Here is a 13,152-nt window from a genome sequence, read left to right as displayed (position 1 = left end):
TAAGGAACAGCTTAAAAAGAGAATCCTAATGAGATTTCTTTATAATGTGTGTGTTCCTTATCTTATCCTAGTGTCTAAACTCTTCTCCATGGCTGGACCCCCAAATAATATTCCTTTACGTGCTAAGGGGTATCTAGAGAGTGGGATAGGTTTAATCACTACCCTAACCCTAACACGTACATTAACCCTAACCACTATCCTAACCGTAACACGTACCTTAATCCTAACACGTACCCTAAACCGAGCCCTATCCCTAACACTAACCCTAACCATAACCCTAAACCATACCCTACGCCATACCCGAAGCCCTCCCCGAACCCGTACCGTAAGCCGTACCCTAACCCTAACCCTAAGCCTAACCCTAACCCTAGGCTACCCTTGACTGCTTCTGCCTCCAATAGATTTCCTAAGCACTAATGTTTTAAAGAAGAGCTTAAAAAGAGAATCCTAATGTGATTTCTTTATAATGGGTGTGTTCCTTATCTTATCCTAGTGTCTAAACTCTTCTCCAGGGCTGGACCTCCAAATAATATTCCTTTACGTGCTAAGGGGTTTCTAGAGAGTGGGATAGGTTTAATTACTACCCTAAACCTAACACGTACCCTAACCCTAACCCCTACCCTAACCCTAACACGTACCCTAATCCTAAACCGTACCCTAAACCGAGCCCTAACCCTAACACTAACCCTAACCCTAACCCTAACACATACCCTACGCCGTACCCGAAGCCCTCCCCGAACCCGTACCCTAAGCCGTACCCTAAGCATAACCCTAAGCCTAACCCTAACCCTAGGCTACCCTTGACTGCTTCTGCCTCCAATAGATTTCCTAAGCACTAGTGTTTTAAGGAACAGCTTAAAAAGAGAATCCTAATGTGATTTCTTTATAATGGGTGCGTTCCTTATCTTATCCTAGTGTCTAAACTCTTCTCCATGGCTGGACCCCCAAATAATATTCCTTTACATGCTAAGGGGTATCTAGAGAGTGGGATAGGTTTAATAACTACCCTAACCCTAACACGTACCCTAATCCTAACCCCTACCCTAACCCTAACACGTACCCTAATCCTAACCCGTACCCTAAACCGAGCCCTAACCCTAACACTAACCCTAACCCTAACCCTAACCCATACCCTACGCCGTGCCCGAACCCCTACCCGAAACCAAACCCTAAGCCGTACCCTAAACCTAACCCTAACCCTAGGCTACCCTTGACTGCTTCTGCCTCCAATAGATTTCATAAGAACTAGTGTTTTAAGGAACAGCTTAAAAAAGATTCCTAATGTGATTTCTTCATAATGGGTATGTTCCTTATCTTATCCTAGTGTCTAAACTCTTCTCCATGGCTGGACCTCCAAATAATATTCCTTTACGTGCTAAGGGATATCTAGAGAGTGGGATAGGTTTAATAACCAACCTAACGCTAACGCGTACCCTAACCCTAACCCCTACCCTAACCCTAACACGTACCCTAATCCTAAACCGTACCCTAAACCGAGACCTAACCCTAACACTAACCCTAACCCTAACCCTAACCCATACCCTACGCAGTACCCGAAGTCCTGCCCGAACGCGTACCCTAAGCCGTACCCTAAGCCTAACCGTAAGCCTAAACTAACCCTAGGCTACCCTTGACTGCTTCTGCCTCCAATAGATTTCCTAAGAACTAGTGTTTTAAGGAACAGCTTAAAAAAGATTCCTAATGTGATTTCTTTATAATGTGTGTGTTTCTTATATTATCTTAGTGTCTAAACTCTTCTCCATGGCTGGACCCCCAAATAATATTCCTTTACTTGCTAAGGGGTATCTAGAGAGTGGGATAGGTTTAATAACTACCCTAACCCTAATGCGTACCCTAACCCTTACCCCTTTCCTAACTCTAACACGTACCCTAATCCTAACCCTTACCCTACACCGAGCCCTAACCCTAACACAAACCCTAACCCTGACCCTAACCCATACTCTACGTCGTACCCGAAGCCCTCCCCGAACCCGTAACCTAAGCCGTACCCTAAGCCTAACCCTAAGCCTAACCCTAACCCTAGGCTACCCTTGACTGCTTCTGCCTCCAGTAGGTTTCCTAAGCACTAGTGTTTTAAGGAGCAGCTTAAAAAGAGAATTCTAATGTGTTTTCTTTATAATGGGTGTTTTCCTTATCTTATCCTAGTATCTAAACTCTTCTCCATGGCTTGACCCCCAAATAATATTCCTTTACGTGCTAAGGGGTATCTAGAGAGTGGGATAGGTTTAATCACTACCCTAACCCTAACACGTACATTAACCCTAACCACTATCCTAACCCTAACACGTACCTTAATCCTAACCCGTACCCTAAACCGAGCCCTATCCCTAACACTAACCCTAACCCTAACCCTAACCCATACCCTACGCCGTACCCGAAGCCCTCACCGAACCCGTACCCTAAGCCGTACGCTAACCCTAACCCTAAGCCTAACCCTAACCCTAGGCTACCCTTGACTGCTTCTGCCTCCAATAGATTTCCTAAGCACTAGTGTTTTAAGGAACAGCTTAAAAAGAGAATCCTAATGTGATTTCTTTATAATGGGTGTGTTCCTTATCTTATCCTAGTGTCTAAACTGTTCTCCATGGCTGGACCTCCAAATAATATTCCTTTACGTGCTAAGGGGTATCTAGAGAGTGGGATAGGTTTAATAACTACCCTAAACCTAACACGTACCCTAACCCTAACCCCTACCCTAACCCTAACACGTACCCTAATCCTAAACCGTACCCTAAACCGAGCCCTAACCCTAACACTAACCCTAACCCTAACCCTAACCCATACCCTACGCCGTGCCCGAACCCCTCCCTGAACCCGTACCCTAAGCCGTACCCTAAGCCTAACCCTAAGCCTAACCCTAACCCTAGGCTACCCTTGACTGCTTCTGCCTCCAATAGGTTTCCTAAGCACTAGTGTTTTAAGGAACAGCTTAAAAAGAGAATTCTAATGTGATTTCTTTATAATGGGTGTTTTCCTTATCTTATCCTGGTATCTAAACTCTTCTCCATGGCTGGACCCCCAAATAATATTCCTTTACGTGCTAAGGGGTATCTAGAGAGTGGGATAGGTTTAATCACTACCCTAACCCTAACACGTACATTAACCCTAACCACTATCCTAACCGTAACACGTACCTTAATCCTAACACGTACCCTAAACCGAGCCCTATCCCTAACACTAACCCTAACCATAACCCTAAACCATACCCTACGCCATAACCGAAGCCCTCCCCGAACCCGTACCGTAAGCCGTATCCTAACCCTAACCCTAAGCCTAACCCTAACCCTAGGCTACCCTTGACTGCTTCTGCCTCCAATAGATTTCCTAAGCACTAATGTTTTAAAGAAGAGCTTAAAAAGAGAATCCTAATGTGATTTCTTTATAATGGGTGTGTTCCTTATCTTATCCTAGTGTCTAAACTCTTCTCCAGGGCTGGACCTCCAAATAATATTCCTTTACGTGCTAAGGGGTTTCTAGAGAGTGGGATAGGTTTAATTACTACCCTAACCCTAACACGTACACTAACCCTAACGACTACCCTAACACTAACAAGTACCCTAATCCTAACCCGTAACCTAAACCGAGCCCTAACCCTAACACTAACACTAACACTAAGCCTAACCCATACCCTACGCCGTACCCGAATCCCTCCCCGATCCCGTACCCTAATCCGTACCCTAACCCTAACCCTAAGCCTAACCCTAACCCTAGGCTACCCTTGACTGCTTCTGCCTCCAATAGATTTCCTAAGCACTAGTGTTTTAAGGAACAGCTTAAAAAGAGAATCCTAATGTGATTTCTTTATAACGGGTGTGTTCCTTATCTTATCCTAGTGTCTAAACTCTTCTCCATGGCTGGACCCCCAAATAATATTCTTTATGTTCTAAGGGGTATCTAGAGAGTGGGATAGGTTTAATATCTACCCTAACCCTAACACGTACCCTAACCCTAACCCCTACCCTAACCCTAACACGTACCCTAATCCTAAACCGTACCCTAAACAAAGCCCTATCCCTAACACTAACCCTAACCCTAACCCTAACCCATACCCTACGCCGTACCCGAAGCCCTCCCCAAACCCGTACCCTAAGCCGTACGCTAACCCTAACCCTAAGCCTAACCCTAACCCTAGGCTACCCTTGACTGCTTCTGCCTCCAATAGATTTCCTAAGCACTAGTGTTTTAAGGAACAGCATAAAAAGAGAATCCGAATGTGATTTCTTTATAATGGGTGTGTTCCATATCTTATCCTAGTGTCTAAACTCTTCTCCATGGCTGGACCCGCAAATAATATTCTTTACGTGCTGAGGGGTACCTAGAGAATGGGATAGGTTTAATAACTACACTAACCCTAACAAGTACATTAACCCTAACCACTATCCTAACCCTAACACGTACCCTAATCCTAACCCGTACCCTAAACCGAGCCCTAACCCTAACACTAACCCTAACCCTAACCCTAACCCATACCCTACGCCGTGCCCGAACCCCTACCCGAAACCAAACCCTAAGCCGTACCCTAAACCTAACCCTAACCCTAGGCTACCCTTGACTGCTTCTGCCTCCAATAGATTTCATAAGAACTAGTGTTTTAAGGAACAGCTTAAAAAAGATTCCTAATGTGATTTCTTCATAATGGGTATGTTCCTTATCTTATCCTAGTGTCTAAACTCTTCTCCATGGCTGGACCTCCAAATAATATTCCTTTACGTGCTAAGGGATATCTAGAGAGTGGGATAGGTTTAATAACCAACCTAACGCTAACGCGTACCCTAACCCTAACCCCTACCCTAACCCTAACACGTACCCTAATCCTAAACCGTACCCTAAACCGAGACCTAACCCTAACACTAACCCTAACCCTAACCCTAACCCATACCCTACGCAGTACCTGAAGTCCTGCCCGAACCCGTACCCTAAGCCGTACCCTAAGCCTAACCGTAAGCCTAAACTAACCCTAGGCTACCCTTGACTGCTTCTGCCTCCAATAGATTTCCTAAGAACTAGTGTTTTAAGGAACAGCTTAAAAAAGATTCCTAATGTGATTTCTTTATAATGTGTGTGTTTCTTATATTATCTTAGTGTCTAAACTCTTCTCCATGGCTGGACACCCAAATAATATTCCTTTACTTGCTAAGGGGTATCTAGAGAGTGGGATAGGTTTAATAACTACCCTAACCCTAATGCGTACCCTAACCCTTACCCCTTTCCTAACTCTAACACGTACCCTAATCCTAACCCTTACCCTACACCGAGCCCTAACCCTAACACAAACCCTAACCCTGACCCTAACCCATACCCTACGTCGTACCCGAAGCCCTCCCCGAACCCGTAACCTAAGCCGTACCCTAAGCCTAACCCTAAGCCTAACCCTAATCCTAGGCTACCCTTGACTGCTTCTGCCTCCAGTAGGTTTCCTAAGCACTACTGTTTTAAGGAGCAGCTTAAAAAGAGAATTCTAATGTGTTTTCTTTATAATGGGTGTTTTCCTTATCTTATCCTAGTATCTAAACTCTTCTCCATGGCTTGACCCCCAAATAATATTCCTTTACGTGCTAAGGGGTATCTAGAGAGTGGGATAGGTTTAATCACTACCCTAACCCTAACACGTACATTAACCCTAACCACTATCCTAACCCTAACACGTACCTTAATCCTAACCCGTACCCTAAACCGAGCCCTATCCCTAACACTAACCCTAACCCTAACCCTAACCCATACCCTACGCCGTACCCGAAGCCCTCCCCGAACCCGTACCCTAAGCCGTACGCTAACCCTAACCCTAAGCCTAACCCTAACCCTAGGCTACCCTTGACTGCTTCTGCCTCCAATAGATTTCCTAAGCACTAGTGTTTTAAGGAACAGCTTAAAAAGAGAATCCTAATGTGATTTCTTTATAATGGGTGTGTTCCTTATCTTATCCTAGTGTCTAAACTCTTCTCCATGGCTGGACCTCCAAATAATATACCTTTACGTGCTAAGGGGTATCTAGAGAGTGGGGTAGGTTTAATAACTACCCTAACGCTAACGCGTACCCTAACCCTAACCCCTACCCTAACCCTAACACGTACCCTAATCCTAAACCGTACCCTAAACCGAGCCCTAACCCTAACACTAACCCTAACCCTAACCCTAACCCATACCCTACGCCGTGCCCGAACCCATACCCGAACCCATACCCTAAGCCGTACCCTAACCCTAACCCTAACCCTAGGCTACCCTTGACTGCTTCTGCCTCCAATAGATTTCCTAAGCACTAGTGTTTTAAGGAACAGCTTAAAAAGAGAATCCTAATGTGATTTCTTTATAATGGGTGTGTTCCTTATCTTATCCTAGTGTCTAAACTCTTCTCCAGGGCTGGACCTCCAAATAATATTCCTTTACGTGCTAAGGGGTTTCTAGAGAGTGGGATAGGTTTAATTACTACCCTAAACCTAACACGTACCCTAACCCTAACACCTACCCTAACCCTAACACGTACCCTAATCCTAAACCGTACCCTAAACCGAGCCCTAACCCTAACACTAACCCTAACCCTAACACTAACCCATACCCTACGTCGTACCCGAAGCCCTCCCCGAACCCGTACCCTAAGCCGTACCCTAAGCCTAACCCTAAGCCTAACCCTAACCCTAGGCTACCCTTGACTGCTTCTGCCTCCAATAGGTTTCCTAAGCACTACTGTTTAAAGGAACAGCTTAAAAAGAGAATCCTAATGTGATTTCTTAATAATGGGTGTGTTCCTTATCTTATCCTAGTGTCTAAACGCTTCTTCATGGCTGGACCCCCAAATAATATTCCTTTACGTGCTAAGGGGTATCTAGAGAGTGTGATAGGTTTAGTAACTACCCTAACCCTAACGCGTACCCTAACCCTAACCCCTACCCTAACCCTCACACGTACCCTAACCCTAACCCCTACCCTAAACCTAACACGTACCCTAATCCTAACCCGTACCCTAAACCGAGCCCTAACCCTAACACTAACCCTAACCCTAAACCTAACCCATACCCTACGCCGTTCCCGAAGCCCTCCCCGAACCCGTACCCTAAGACGAACGCTAATCCTAACCCTTAGCCTAACCCTAACCCTAGGCTACCCTTGACTGCTTCTGCCTCCAATAGATTTCCTAAGCACTAGTGTTTTAAGGAACAGCTTAAAAAGAGAATCCTAATGAGATTTCTTTATAATGTGTGTGTTCCTTATCTTATCCTAGTGTCTAAACTCTTCTCCATGGCTGGACCTCGAAATAATATTCCTTTACGTGCTAAGGGGTGTCTAGAGAGTGGGATAGGTTTAATAACTACCCTAACCCTAACACGTACACTAACCCTAACGACTACCCTAACCCTAACATGTACCCTAATCCTAACCCGTAACCTAAACCGAGCCCTAACCCTAACACTAACACTAACACTAAGCCTAACCCATACCCTACGACGTACCCGAAGCCCTCCCCGAACCCGTACCCTAAGCCGTACCCTAAGCCTAACCGTAAGCCTAACCTAACCCTAGGCTACCCTTGACTGCTTCTGCCTCCAATAGATTTCCTAAGTACTAGTGTTTTAAGGAACAGCTTAAAAAAGATTCCTAATGTGATTTATTTATAATGTGTGTGTTCCTTATATTATCTTAGTGTCTAAACTCTTCTCCATGGCTGGACCCCCAAATAATATTCCTTTACGTGCTAAGGGGTATCTAGAGAGTGGGATAGGTTTAATAACTACCCTAACCCTAATGCGTACCCTAACCCTTACCCCTTTCCTAACTCTAACACGTACCCTAATCCTAACCCGTACCCTACACCGAGCCCTAACACTAACCCTAACCCTAACCCTAACCCATACCCTACGTCGTACCCGAAGCCCTCCCCGAACCCGTACCCTAAGCCGTACCCTAAGCCTAACCCTAAGCCTAACCCTAACCCTAGGCTACCCTTGACTGCTTCTGCCTCCAATAGGTTTCCTAAGCACTAGTGTTTTAAGGAGCAGCTTAAAAAGAGAATTCTAATGTGTTTTCTTTATAATGGGTGTTTTCCTTATCTTATCCTAGTATCTAAACTCTTCTCCATGGCTGGACCCCCAAATAATATTCCTTTACGTGCTAAGGGGTATCTAGAGAGTGGGATAGGTTTAATCACTACCCTAACCCTAACACGTACATTAACCCTAACCACTATCCTAACCCTAACACGTACCTTAATCCTAACACGTACCCTAAACCGAGCCCTATCCCTAACACTAACCCTAACCCTAACCCTAACCCATACCCTACGCCGTACCCGAAGCCCTCCCCGAACCCGTACCCTAAGCCGTACGCTAACCCTAACCCTAAGCCTAACCCTAACCCTAGGCTACCCTTGACTGCTTCTGCCTCCAATAGATTTCCTAAGCACTAGTGTTTTAAGGAACAGCATAAAAAGAGAATCCTAATGTGATTTCTTTATAATGGGTGTGTTCCATATCTTATCCTAGTGTCTAAACTCTTCTCCATGGCTGGACCCGCAAATAATATTCTTTACGTGCTGAGGGGTATCTAGAGAATGGGATAGGCTTAATAACTACCCTAAACCTAACACGTACATTAACCCTAACCACTATCCTAACCCTAACACGTACCCTAATCCTAACACGTACCCTAAACCGAGCCCTAACCCTAACACTAACCCTAACCCTAACCCTAACCCATACCCTACGCCGTGCCCGAACCCATACCCGAACCCATACCCTAAGCCGTACCCTAACCCTAACCCTAACCCTAGGCTACCCTTGACTGCTTCTGCCTCCAATAGATTTCCTAAGCACTAGTCTTTTAAGGAACAGCTTAAAAAGAGAATCCTAATGTGATTTTTTTTATAATGGGTGTGTTCCTTATCTTATCCTAGTGTCTAAACTCTTCTCCATGGCTGGACCTCCAAATAATATTCCTTTACGTGCTAAGGGGTATCTACAGAGTGGGATAGGTTTAATAACTACCCTAACCCTAACACGTACACTAACCCTAACGACTACCCTAACCCTAACAAGTACCCTAATCCTAACCCGTAACCTAAACCGAGCCCTAACCCTAACACTAACACTAACACTAAGCCTAACCCATACCCTACGCCGTACCCGAATCCCTCCCCGATCCCGTACCCTAATCCGTACCCTAACCCTAACCCTAAGCCTAACCCTAACCCTAGGCTACCCTTGACTGCTTCTGCCTCCAATAGATATCCTAAGCACTAGTGTTTTAAAGAACAGCTTAAAAAGAGAATCCTAATGTGATTTCTTTATAATGGGTGTGTTCCTTATCTTATCCTAGTGTCTAAACTCTTCTCCATGGCTGGACCTCCAAATAATATTCCTTTACGTGCTACGGGGTATCTAGAGAGTGGGATATGTTTAATAACTACACTAAACCTAACACGTACCCTAACCCTAACCCCTACCCTAACCCTAACACGTACCCTAATCCTAAACCGTACCCTAAACCGAGCCCTAACCCTAACACTAACCCTAACCCATACCCTACGCCGTGCCCGAACCCCTACCCGAACCCATACCCTAAGCCGTACCCTAACCCTAACCCTAACCCTAGGCTACCCTTGACTGCTTCTGCCTCCAATAGATTTCCTAAGCACTAGTGTTTTAAGGAACAGCTTAAAAAGAGAATCCTAATGTGATTTCTTTATAATGGGTGTGTTCCTTATCTTATCCTAGTGTCTAAACTCTTCTCCATGGCTGGACCTCCAAATAATATTCCTTTACGTGCTAAGGGGTATCTAGAGAGTGGGGTAGGTTTAATAACTACCCTAACGCTAACGCGTACCCTAACCCTAACCCCTACCCTAACCCTAACACGTACCCTAATCCTAAACCGTACCCTAAACCGAGACCTAACCCTAACACTAACCCTAACCCTAACCCTATCCCATACCCTACGCCATACCCGAAGCCCTCCCCGAACCCATACCCTAAGCCGTACCCTAAGCCGTACCCTAAGCCTAAGCCTAACCCTAGGCTACCCTTGACTGCTTCTGCCTCCAATAGATTTCCTAAGCACTAGTGTTTTAAGGAACAGCTTAAAAAGAGAATCCTAATGTGATTTCTTTATAATGGGTGTGTTCCTTATCTTATCCTAGTGTCTAAACTCTTCTCGATGGCTGGACCCCCAAATAATATTCCTTTACGTGCTAAGGTGTATCTACAGAGTGGGATAGGTTTAATAACTACCCTAACCCTAACGCGTACCCTAACCCTAACCCCTACCCTAACCCTAACATGTACCCTAATCCTAACCCGTACCCTAAACCGAGCCCTAAGCCTAACACTAACCCTAACCCTAACCCTAACACATACCCTACGCCATACCCGAAGCCCTCCCCGAACCCGTACCCTAAGCCGTACCCTAAGCCTAACCGTAAGCCTAACCTAACCCTAGGCTACCCTTGACTGCTTCTGCCTCCAATAGATTTCCTAAGAACTAGTGTTTTAAGGAACAGCTTTAAAAAGATTCCTAATGTGATTTCTTTATAATGTGTGTGTTCCTTATATTATCTTAGTGTCTAAACTCTTCTCCATGGCTGGACCCCCAAATAATATTCCTTTACGTGCTAAGGGGTATCTAGAGAGTGGGATAGGTTTATTCACTACCCTAACCCTAACACGTACATTAACCCTAACCACTATCCTAACCCTAAAACGTACCTTAATCCTAACCCGTACCGTAAACCGAGCCCTATACCTAACACTAACCCTAACCCTAACCCTAACCCATACCCTACGCCGTACCCGAAGCCCTCCCCAAACCCGTACCCTAAGCCGTACGCTAACCCTAACCCTAAGCCTAACCCTAACCCTAGGCTACCCTTGACTGCTTCTGCCTCCAATAGATTTCCTAAGCACTAGTGTTTTAAGGAACAGCATAAAAAGAGAATCCTAATGTGATTTCTTTATAATGGGTGTGTTCCATATCTTATCCTAGTGTCTAAACTCTTCTCCATGGCTGGACCAGCAAATAATATTCTTTACGTGCTGAGGGGTATCTAGAGAATGGGATAGGTTTAATAACTACCCTAACCCTAAAACGTACGTTAACCCTAACCACTATCCTAACCCTAACACGTACCCTAATCCTAACCCGTACCCTAAACCGAGCCCTAACCCTAACACTAACCCTAACCCTAACCCTAACCCATACCCTACGCCGTGCCCGAACCCCTACCTGAAACCAAACCCTAAGCCGTACCCTAAACCTAACCCTAACACTAGGCTACCCTTGACTGCTTCTGCCTCCAATAGATTTCCTAAGAACTAGTGTTTTAAGGAACAGCTTAAAAAAGATTCCTAATGTGATTTCTTCATAATGGGTGTGTTCCTTATCTTATCCTAGTGTCTAAACTCTTCTCCATGGCTGGACCTTCAAATAATATTCCTTTACGTGCTAAGGGATATCTAGAGAGTGGGATAGGTTTAATAACCACCCTAACGCTAACGCGTACCCTAACCCTAACCCCTACCCTAACCCTAACACGTACCCTAATCCTAAACCGTACCCTAAACCGAGACCTAACCCTAACACTAACCCTAACCCTAACCCTAACCCATACCCTACGCAGTACCCGAAGTCCTGCCCGAACCCGTACCCTAAGCCGTACCCTAAGGCTAACCGTAAGCCTAAACTAACCCTAGGCTACCCTTGACTGCTTCTGCCTCCAATAGATTTCCTAAGAACTAGTGTTTTAAGGAACAGCTTAAAAAAGATTCCTAATGTGATTTCTTTATAATGTGTGTGTTTCTTATATTATCTTAGTGTCTAAACTCTTCTCCATGGCTGGACCCCCAAATAATATTCGTTTACTTGCTAAGGGGTATCTAGAGAGTGGGATAGGTTTAATAACTACCCTAACCCTAATGCGTACCCTAACCCTTACCCCTTTCCTAACTCTAACACGTACCCTAATCCTAACCCTTACCCTACAACGAGCCCTAACCCTAACACAAACCCTAACCCTAACCCTAACCCATACCCTACGTCGTACCCGAAGCCCTCCCCGAACCCGTAACCTAAGCCGTACCCTGAGCCTAACCCTAAGCCTAACCCTAACCCTAGGCTACCCTTGACTGCTTCTGCCTCCAATAGGTTTCCTAAGCACTAGTGTTTTAAGGAGCAGCTTAAAAAGAGAATTCTAATGTGTTTTCTTTATAATGGGTGTTTTCCTTATCTTATCCTAGTATCTAAACTCTTCTCTATGGCTTGACCCCTAAATAATATTCCTTTACGAGCTAAGCGGTATCTAGAGAGTGGGATAGGTTTAATCACTACCCTAACCCTAACACGTACATTAACCCTAACCACTATCCTAACCCTAACATGTACCTTAATCCTAACCCGTACCCTAAACCGAGCCCTATCCCTAACACTAACCCTAACCCTAACCCTAACCCATACCCTACGCCGTACCCGAAGCCCTCCCCGAACCCGTACCCTAAGCCGTACGCTAACCCTAACCCTAAGCCTAACCCTAACCCTAGGCTACCCTTGACTGCTTCTGCCTCCAATAGATTTCCTAAGCACTAGTGTTTTAAGGAACAGCTTAAAAAGAGAATCCTAATGTGATTTCTTTATAATGGCTGTGTTCCTTATCTTATCCTAGTGTCTAAACTCTTCTCCATGGCTGGACCTCCAAATAATATTCCTTTACGTGCTAAGGGGTATCTAGAGAGTGGGGTAGGTTTAATAACTACCCTAACGCTAACGCGTACCCTAACCCTAACCCCTACCCTAACCCTAACACGTACCCTAATCCTAAACCGTACCCTAAACCGAGACCTAACCCTAACTCTAACCCTAACCCTAACCCTAACCCATACCCTACGCCATACCCGAAGCCCTCCCCGAACCCATACCCTAAGCCGTACCCTAAGCCGTACCCTAAGCCTAAGCCTAACCCTAGGCTACCCTTGACTGCTTCTGCCTCCAATAGATTTCCTAAGCACTAGTGTTTTAAGGAACAGCTTAAAAAGAGAATCCTAATGTGATTTCTTTATAATGGGTGTGTTCCTTATCTTATCCTAGTGTCTAAACTCTTCTCGATGGCTGGACCCCCAAATAATATTCCTTTACGTGCTAAGGTGTATCTAGAGA

This window comes from Balaenoptera physalus, assembly GCF_965194825.1.
Source record: "Balaenoptera physalus genome assembly, chromosome: X".
Classification (NCBI taxonomy): domain Eukaryota; kingdom Metazoa; phylum Chordata; class Mammalia; order Artiodactyla; family Balaenopteridae; genus Balaenoptera; species Balaenoptera physalus.
The sequence above is the reverse complement of the archived record's forward strand: the minus strand, read 5'-3'. Positions refer to the sequence as shown.